The sequence below is a fragment of the Episyrphus balteatus genome, chromosome 1, assembly GCF_945859705.1.
Source record: "Episyrphus balteatus chromosome 1, idEpiBalt1.1, whole genome shotgun sequence".
Classification (NCBI taxonomy): domain Eukaryota; kingdom Metazoa; phylum Arthropoda; class Insecta; order Diptera; family Syrphidae; genus Episyrphus; species Episyrphus balteatus.
In genome coordinates, this window is record NC_079134.1 from 96,868,111 (window position 1) to 96,878,457 (window position 10,347).

Below are 10,347 nucleotides of genomic sequence, written 5' to 3' on the forward strand. Positions count from 1 at the left end.
TTTGAAAATTTTTCACTTTTTGAAAACACCAACACATTCAAAGACGGAGTTAAAAAAAATGATAGCTAGATGTCGCTTATAAAGAAAAATTTTGATGAACACGCCTTTTTTTTGACATTTGTTTTTTTTTTGTTTTATGGGTAGCAAAAAATATGGAAGCCGAATATATCAGCTCCAAAGCGCAAGTTTTTTGTTAATTATTTGTTTTATGGTATTTTAAACCTTTATATTTACAGATTATATAGTAAAAAATGGGTCACTGCAATGATAAAACAACTTCTTGTTATTAATGCCGAAAGCCAAGCCACTTCACCAGCCAGTTGCTCCGCGGGTAAGCTCTTCAAATCAGAATTTCCCTTCATGCATTTTAATTAGGTACAACTTTTAGTTTCCGCAGAGTATGAATTGTGAAACCCAACCCTGAACCAGAATATCCCGGTGCTTCCATTGGAATCCCGAAAATATCAATGCCAAAAGAAGCTGCATCTATTCCAGTCGGTGATTGACAAATTAATGTTACATGTTAATGCTTATGGAACGCGAAAAGAAAACCAATAAAAAGTGTTCGTGTGTGAAAATATTTTATTTATTACTATTTTGTATTTGTTTAGCTTTTGTGAAATGTTGGTTTTAGAATTGTTTATTTTTGTTTCTTTCTTTGTGTTTATTTTACATGATCTGTCCTTTTAATTTAATTAACATTACACGGATAATTCCTTATTTTTTAATTCTTTTGCTTGAAGAATTTGTTCCGTGTGTTGTTATTGTTTGTTTATTTTTTTTTTTACTGACAAATGTCACTTAAATTCATGAGTGTTACCAACTCCAAAAAAAAATGAATGAACTCTTTTTCGCGAGAAGATGTCGCTACGGTATTTGTGTAAAAGCTTTTCACTTTTTGTTGAGCTTTTCATTTTTTCACTTTTTGAAATTTTTTCAAAAAGTGGCCAATGTAGTTAAGCCTTTAACTACATTCACCACTTTTTGAAAAAGTACAAAAGTGAAAATATTTTTTTTCTCGCTAGCGGGATTTTTTTGTAAAAAAGAGTTTACAAATTGATTTTTGGACGGAAAAATAAGCATTCTGCATCATTTATTTTAATTTTCTAGCCCGAAAAACCATACAAAAATGCGTTTGAAAATTTTCACTTTTGTACTTTTTCACTTTTTGAGCCAATGTAGTTAAGGCTTCAAGGCAGTTAAAACATTCAACTTCAAAAAGTACAAAAGTGAAAAAATGTTTTGTCTTGTACCAACACACTGCGAAATTCTATCTTTTATCTCAGAAAAACAAAAGTAAAAGCTAAAAAGGTTTTAACTTTCACTTTTTGAAAATTTTTCATTTTTTGAAAACACTAACACATGCAAAAAAAAAGTTTATCAAAATGATAACTAGATGTCGCTAATAAAGAAAATTTATTTTCAATGAACACGCCTTTTTTTGACATTGTTTTTTTTTTTTTTTGATTGCAAAAAAAAATAATGAAGCCAAAAATATCAGCACCAAAGCGTAAGTTTTTTGTTAGTTATTTGTTTAATGGTAAATTAAACCCTTATTTTTACAGATTATATGAGAAAACAAGTCTTACAATAATGATGAAACCATTTCTTATTAATAATTGTCGAAACCGACTACAACTAAACACAATGTGACATCAAGCCACTTTACCTAGCGAGTTGCTCGGGTCTAAGCTCTTCAAATGAGTATTTCCCTCCATGCAATTTAATAAGGATCCTGCAGGAATACAAACACAAGATCAGAACGTTTTTATAAATATTTTTTTTTTTTTAATTTAATGAAAAGAAGAACAATAAAGTGTTTGTATGTGATTTTTTTTTATTATTTTGTATGTACTATTTGTTTTGGTAATTTTTTGGTTTAGTATTGGTTTTAGAGTTTGTTTATTTTTGTTTCTTTCTTTTATTTGTTTTTTTTAGCACTGCACGGAGAATTTTTTATTCTTTAATTCATTTAATTGTTCCTTTGCTCCAAGAATTTGTTTTGTCTCTTGTACGACTTTTTGTTATTTTTTTTTTTACTGACAAATGTCACTTAAACTCACAGGTGTTACCAACTGCAAAAAAATTAATTAACTCTTTTTCGCGAGAAGGTGTCGCTACTGTATGTAAAAGCTTTTCACTTTTTGTAGAGCTTTTCACTTTTTCACTTTTTGAAATTTTTTCAAAAAGTGGCCAATGTTGTTAAGCCTTTAGACCAAAAAATAAGCTATATGCATCATTTGTTTTAATTTTTCAGACCGAAAAACTATACAAAAATGCGTTTGAAAATTTTCACTTTTAGTTAAAGGCTTTAACCTCGCTATTCTGGCGAACCTCATAAGTGACTAAAACCTCACAAGGTGATCATAACTCGATTTTGTGAGGATTTAATTCTCATAAACCACTTTCTAGCAAAAATCCAACTTGTGAGTTGTGACCTCCTTCAGAGCAGATCACAAATTCGAAAGTTTTTGTGACGCGAACACCTCACAAAATAAAAATTCAGCTCCCCTTATGAGGTTCTCATAACTTGTGAGGATAGGGCCAGAATAGGGCTGTAAATCTACTTAGCTAAATCTCGGATTAAGCGTAGGTGGAAACATAGCATAAAGCCATAAACAATGCCCTTAAAAGTGAAAAAGTGGAAAAGTGAACAATTTCAAATTCATTTTGTGAAAGTTTTTTCCTCCACAATATCAAAACAAATGATGCAAAAAACCAAAAAATATGGTTAAAAAACAAATAGTGCTACAAAGAAATAAAATTATTTACTTATGTAAATTTCCCACTTTTTCACTTTTTAGGTCATTGTAGTTATGACTTAAGGCTTAACTACATTCACCACTTTTTGAAAAAGTACAAAAGTGAAAATATTTTTTTTCTCGCTAGAGAGATTTTTTTGTAAAAAAGAGTTTACAAATTGATTTTTGGTCGGAAAAATAAGCATTCTGCATCATTTATTTTAATTTTCTAGCCCGAAAAACCATACAAAAATGAGTTTGAAAATTTTCACTTTTGTACTTTTTCACTTTTTGAGCCAATGTAGTTAAGCCTTTAAGCCTTAACTACATTGGCTCAAAAGTGAAAAAGTACAAAAGTGAAAATTTTCAAACTCATATTTGTATAGTATTTTGGGCTGGAAAACTAAAACAAATGATACAGAAAGCTTATTTTTTGGTCTAAAAAACAATTTGTATACTCTTTTTCACAAAATAATTGCGCTAGCCAGAAAAAAATTATTTTCACTTTTGTACTTTTTCAAAAAGTGGTGTATATAGTTAAGGCTTTAAAGGCTTAACTACATTGGCTCAAAAAGTGAAAAAGTACAAAAGTGAAAATTTTCAAACGCATTTTTGTATAGTTTTTCGCGATGAAAAATTAAAAGAAATGATGCAGAAAGCTTATTTTTTGGTCTAAAAAACAATTTTTATACTCTTTATCACAAAACAATTGCGATAGCCAGAAAAAAAATCTTTTCACTTTTGTACTTTTTCAAAAAGTGGTGTATGTAGTTATGCCTTAAGGTATAACTACATTGGCTCAAAAAGTGAAAAAGTACAAAAGTGAAAATTTTCAAATGCATTTTTGTGTAGTTTTTCGGGCTGGAAAATTAAAACAAATGATGCAGAAAGCTTATTTTTTGGTCTAAAAATCAATTTGCATATACATACAAAAGTGAAAAGATTTTTTTTCTGGCTATCGCAATTGTTTTGTGATAAAGAGTGTACAAATTGTTTTTTAGACCAAAAAATAAGCTTTCTGCATCATTTGTTTTAATTTTCTAGCCCGAAAAACTATATAAAAATGCGTTTGAAAATTTTCACTTTTGTACTTTTTCACTTTTTGAGCCAATGTAGTTAAGGCTTTAAGCCTTTAGCTTTTAGCTTTTACTTTTTTTTCTGAGACAATAGATAGAATTTCGCAGTGTGTTGGTAAAGGACAAAACATTTTCCACTTTTGTACTTTTTGAAGTTGAATATATTTAAGAATTGACCTATTATATATTGACTGCTAGTAGATTCTCGTTTCCATACAAACTTTTTAAAAACGTGGTTCAATCATTACTAGCGCCTGTGGAAGAAAGTGGTAAATAGATGGCTTGAACTACCATTTTTGTACATAGAAACTATGGCCATCTACATATTTTTGTTATAAAAATGAGTAGCACCTGTCTTTTTTGAAGTCTACTTTTTGACGTTTTGGAAGAAAAGAATTCTTTCAGAAAAAAAAGTATTTTAAAATGTTTGTGCGAAATAAATTATGGAGGTAAAATAATTGAATCGTGTTGGAAAAAGGTTTTTATTGCAATTTATTAATATTCGAAAGTTATTAAAAATTAGAATTAAATCGTTAAAAAAAAATGAAATGTTCCTTTTTCAATAATTTTCATTTTGTTTTTTTTTTCAGATGCAATCGTGGAATCGTTTTGGATGGAAGGAGGTTCAAATGCCCCCTGCCGAACAGCCAAACTTATCGCATGGATTCGACCTGGATTGTTGGAAGTAAGGCCAAATGGTCGAGTAAATATTTGTTTATTCTCATCGATTTGATGTTCTTCAGTAATCCTTATACCTTTTCAGTCTACTATGCTTAATAGTGGAGTAGCTCTAAAGCCTTAACTACATTGGCTCAAAAAGTGAAAAAGTACAAAAGTGAAAATTTTCAAACTCATTTTTGAATAATTTTTCGGGCTCGGAAATAAAAACAAATGATGCAAAAGGCTTTTTTTTTCGTCCAAAAAACATTGTGTATACTCTTTTTTACAAAAAAATTGCGTTTGCGAGAAAAAAAATATTTTCACTTTTGTACTTTTTCAAAAAGTGGTGTATCCCTTCAAGCAAGAAAACGGAGTCCAGAAAAGACAGTCCGACCTCCGACCGCGAAAAGCGGGGTTGCACTCACACACTTGCAACTTTTTGTGTATGAACACAAAAGTCGAACGAGAATCGTGGTGAAAAATGAGAAAAGGAAAAGAAAGACAAGGCCAACAACAACAAGAGCCAAAGCGTCATTTTGTTATTTTTTGTTGAAGTGTTTGGTCGCGTCGTGTCTCGTGTCGTTGTTTGTATAATGTTAGATTATTAATTATAAACAATTATATTAAATTATAAACAATATGGAAAACAAAAAAGGTATGTTGTATATATCGCTCAAAGTGTTTGGATTAAAATGTTGTTTCTGCTTGTGTTGTAGATGTAATCTCTAATGATGAAGAAAAATCCAGAAGATGAAACATGCGATTGGGTATCTAAAAAAAAAACACCAACAACAGCAGCAGCATCAAATGAAATAAAATGTATTGTATTTTGTATTGTATTTATTGTGAAAATTTCGTTTGCCAAAATAAAATAAAAAATAAAACAGGTTTCAGTGAAAAAAAAAATAAATCTTGTTCTTTTTTTGGTCGCAAATGCGAAATGTCATCCCTTTCTTATTCCTCTTTCTGGTAGGTTTTCGCTGCTCCGGCTCAGGTCCGCCTTCGGCTCCGTTTTCTCGGAATGGAGATTTTCACCACACCAATACATATGCAATCGACTTCGCGGTGATTATAATTTCCATACTAATTTGAGCCGCCTTCGGACCAGTTTCTGATCCGAAGTCGGACTCAGCTCCGCCTCAGGCGGAGCGGATTCGGACCGAGGTCGGACCTGTTTGCTTGAAGGGATGTAGTTAAGCCTTAACTATAGTGCCTGGCTACACAGTGATTTTTCAATCGATTGAAAAATCACATGCGGTGGCTACACACTGTTGTGCTCAATCACGTTCCACTTTTACATTTTCTTGGAACAAACGTCAAAAAGAGGAAAAATTTAGAAATGGAACTGTACTACCCTCAGAAAATTCAGTTCGCTTCGTGAGCATCTTCCCCCTTCACTCCTCATCCCTCTTGCCTACAAACTCACTGGTTAGGCGATTGAAAAATCACCGTGTAGCCAGGCACATATTAAAGCCTAGTACGCTACTGATGCGAAACAAAAAAATTTTCAAGTCTTCAAAGTTGACAACGAAAATGCTAACGAAAATATATATTATCGAGTATTCTGTCAAAGTCAAAATAAAAAAATTCAAAATTAGTTTAAAATCAAGAAAAATCACCACAAAATAATTTTTAAAGCAAGAAATAAAAGAATTAAAAGAGAAAAAACCGTCAACACTGCTCTTGGAGTCAAGAAAAATGCACAGGACAGTAAAAAGTAAGTGACAAATGAGTGAAAACTCTCCAATTTTTCGGTAGAGCTGCGTACTGAAAAACGAAAAGCAAAACGAAATTTTTCGTTCAGGATTTCGTTAACGAAATTGTGTATAGAAAAATTCTTTCTTATTGTGAAAATTTCGTTTGCCAAAATAAAATAAAAAATAAAACAGGTTTCAGTGAAAAAAAAAATAAATCTTGTTCTTTTTTTGGTCGCAAATGCGAAATGTCATCCCTTTCTTATTCCTCTTTCTGGTAGGTTTTCGCTGCTCCGGCTCAGGTCCGCCTTCGGCTCCGTTTTCTCGGAATGGAGATTTTCACCACACCAATACATATGCAATCGACTTCGCGGTGATTATAATTTCCATACTAATTTGAGCCGCCTTCGGACCAGTTTCTGATCCGAAGTCGGACTCAGCTCCGCCTCAGGCGGAGCGGATTCGGACCGAGGTCGGACCTGTTTGCTTGAAGGGATGTAGTTAAGCCTTAACTGTAGTGCCTGGCTACACAGTGATTTTTCAATCGATTGAAAAATCACATGCGGTGGCTACACACTGTTGTGCTCAATCACGTTCCACTTTTACATTTTCTTGGAACAAACGTCAAAAAGAGGAAAAATTTAGAAATGGAACTGTACTACCCTCAGAAAATTCAGTTCGCTTCGTGAGCATCTTCCCCCTTCACTCCTCATCCCTCTTGCCTACAAACTCACTGCTTAGGCGATTGAAAAATCACCGTGTAGCCAGGCACATATTAAAGCCTAGTACGCTACTGATGCGAAACAAAAAAATTTTCAAGTCTTCAAAGTTGACAACGAAAATGCTAACGAAAATATATATTATCGAGTATTCTGTCAAAGTCAAAATAAAAAAATTCAAAATTAGTTTAAAATCAAGAAAAATCACCACAAAATAATTTTTAAAGCAAGAAATAAAAGAATTAAAAGAGAAAAAACCGTCAACACTGCTCTTGGAGTCAAGAAAAATGCACAGGACAGTAAAAAGTAAGTGACAAATGAGTGAAAACTCTCCAATTTTTCGGTAGAGCTGCGTACTGAAAAACGAAAAGCAAAACGAAATTTTTCGTTCAGGATTTCGTTAACGAAATTGTGTATAGAAAAATTCTTTCTTATTGTGAAAATTTCGTTTGCCAAAATAAAATAAAAAATAAAACAGGTTTCAGTGAAAAAAAAAATAAATCTTGTTCTTTTTTTGGTCGCAAATGCGAAATGTCATCCCTTTCTTATTCCTCTTTCTGGTAGGTTTTCGCTGCTCCGGCTCAGATCCGCCTTCGGCTCCGTTTTCTCGGAATGGAGATTTTCACCACACCAATACATATGCAATCGACTTCGCGGTGATTATAATTTCCATACTAATTTGAGCCGCCTTCGGACCAGTTTCTGATCCGAAGTCGGACTCAGCTCCGCCTCAGGCGGAGCGGATTCGGACCGAGGTCGGACCTGTTTGCTTGAAGGGATGTAGTTAAGCCTTAACTATAGTGCCTGGCTACACAGTGATTTTTCAATCGATTGAAAAATCACATGCGGTGGCTACACACTGTTGTGCTCAATCACGTTCCACTTTTACATTTTCTTGGAACAAACGTCAAAAAGAGGAAAAATTTAGAAATGGAACTGTACTACCCTCAGAAAATTCAGTTCGCTTCGTGAGCATCTTCCCCCTTCACTCCTCATCCCTCTTGCCTACAAACTCACTGCTTAGGCGATTGAAAAATCACCGTGTAGCCAGGCACATATTAAAGCCTAGTACGCTACTGATGCGAAACAAAAAAATTTTCAAGTCTTCAAAGTTGACAACGAAAATGCTAACGAAAATATATATTATCGAGTATTCTGTCAAAGTCAAAATAAAAAAATTCAAAATTAGTTTAAAATCAAGAAAAATCACCACAAAATAATTTTTAAAGCAAGAAATAAAAGAATTAAAAGAGAAAAAACCGTCAACACTGCTCTTGGAGTCAAGAAAAATGCACAGGACAGTAAAAAGTAAGTGACAAATGAGTGAAAACTCTCCAATTTTTCGGTAGAGCTGCGTACTGAAAAACGAAAAGCAAAACGAAATTTTTCGTTCAGGATTTCGTTAACGAAATTGTTAATACAGTAAAATAAGGAGAAAAAAGGGGTAAATCTCGGAATGAATGTTAGTAGAATTTTTTTTTGCTCAATATCTTCCTTTTGCCATTCTATAACATATCTCAAAAGTCTAGAAAAATCTCATGTCCGCTTGTCCCGATTTCAAGGTCAAATCGCGAAATGGAGATTTTCAAAATTAGCAAAAATAGGCTATGGTAGTATATACACATATGATACATGATTTCAAGATATTTTTTAATGCTGATTCCAAAAAATCTAAAATTAAGACAATCTGACGTCTCTGGAAAAAGTTATACCTGTTTTTCATCTGTCAACTCATATTATTATAACAGTTGCAAACTTACTGCCGAAAAACCCTTAAAAGTTATGGTAGATGAACCAAATTTTGCATGAAGATTTTAGAATCCATCATTATTAAAAATCAAAACAATCCCTTACAAAAAATATATATACCTACGAAATAATGGTATTTTTTGATGGAGGGGCAAATTTTAGGATATGCACTAAAGAAGATTCTTGTTCATCTTAGGAATAAGTGCAAATAGGCTAATTTTTACATTTTAATCTTTGTTTGGATATTTTTTAACTACCCTCAAAAATCTAAAAAAATCTCATGTCCGCAAGTCCTAATTTTCTTGGTTTGAAAATAAGGTGCAGATTTTAAAAAATTGGAAAACCACATTTCATATATTTGTGTCAGATCAACATGAATAAGGTGCATTACTTTTCAGGGATGGTCAGGTTGACTTGTTTGTGAGTTTTGTTGGAATTAGTGTTAAAAAATACCTTTAAATCATGTCGCTAATGTTGGTATACATATAAAAATTTAAACTTTTCTTATTAATTTTTTAAAATCTGCACCTTATTTTCAAACCAAGAAAATTAGGACTTGCGGACATGAGATTTTTGTAGATTTTTGAGGGTAGTTAGAGAATATCCAAACAAAGATTAAAATGTAAAAATTAGCCTATTTGCACTTATTCCTAAGATGAACAAGAATCTTCTTTAGTGCATATCCTAAAATTTGCCCCTCCATCAAAAAATACCATTATTTCGTAGGTATATATATTTTTTGTAAGGGATTGTTTTGATTTTTAATAATGATGGATTCTAAAATCTTCATGTAAAATTTGGTTCATCTACCATAACTTTTAAGGGTTTTTCGGCAGTAAGTTTGCAACAGTTATAATAATATGAGTTGACAGATGAAAAACAGGTATAACTTTTTCCAGAGACGTCAGATTGCCTTAATTTTAGATTTTTTGGAATCAGCATTAAAAAATACCTTGAAATCATGTATCATATGTGTATATACTACCATAGCCTTTTTTGCTAATTTTGAAAATCTCCATTTCGCGGTATGACCTTGAAATCGCGACAAGCGGACATGAGATTTTTCTAGACTTTTGAGATACGTTATAGAATGGCAAAAGGAAGATATTGAGCAAAAAAAATTTCTACTAACATTCATTCCGAGGTTAAACCCTTATTTAACTGGATTATGTGTATAGAAAAATTCTTTCGCTTCAGCAGCGTACCAGGCTTAAAGCTCAAAAAATGGCAATATTAGGGAACCCGGACGAACAGCTCTGATTTTGATGAACTCTCTTTTCAAATTTCGGTAGTCAAAAATAAAATATTTGAACACAACGGCAACACCTACAATTTTTTAACATACATTTTTAAAAAGCTATAGAAACCTATTCATATTTGTAATATTAGAATTAAGTAAATTGAGGAAAAGGTTTTTGAAAAAATGGTAATTAAACTCGGATTTTTGAAAAAAAAAATTATTGAAAACATTTTAACATGTCCTTTTTAAAACTTTTTCGTAATATAAAATGTATTTATTTTTCAAATTTTGCTGGCCACATTTATTATGATTTGAAATTATAAAAGGAAATGTTAATATGTATTACAGTTTATGAAAAAAATTAAAAAGTATTTCATTTTCTTAGAACTTTTTTTAATAGAAGTTTAGAAAAAAAACTAACTTATTTTTTTTTTAGTTCAACATTTAAACTTAAACTTATTTTTTCTT

The 10,347-nt window shown here is 31.8% G+C and overlaps 2 long non-coding RNA genes across 3 annotated transcripts; both read left to right on the forward strand.

Annotated features, from left to right (window-relative positions):
- The first annotated feature begins 236 nt into the window (after positions 1-236).
- On the forward strand, positions 237-578 carry LOC129907737 (uncharacterized). 2 transcript variants are annotated; one of them, XR_008771143.1, is made up of 2 exons: positions 237-331; positions 389-578. It is a non-coding gene; the product is annotated as an uncharacterized LOC129907737 (long non-coding RNA). The 2 variants fall into 2 exon arrangements; XR_008771142.1 differs by having other exon boundaries at positions 243-331; positions 376-578.
- Positions 579-1,456: 878 nt separating this feature from the next.
- Positions 1,457-1,840, forward strand: LOC129907736 (uncharacterized). The gene is made up of 2 exons (XR_008771141.1): positions 1,457-1,510; positions 1,566-1,840. It is a non-coding gene; the product is annotated as an uncharacterized LOC129907736 (long non-coding RNA).
- The last annotated feature ends 8,507 nt before the right edge of the window (positions 1,841-10,347 follow it).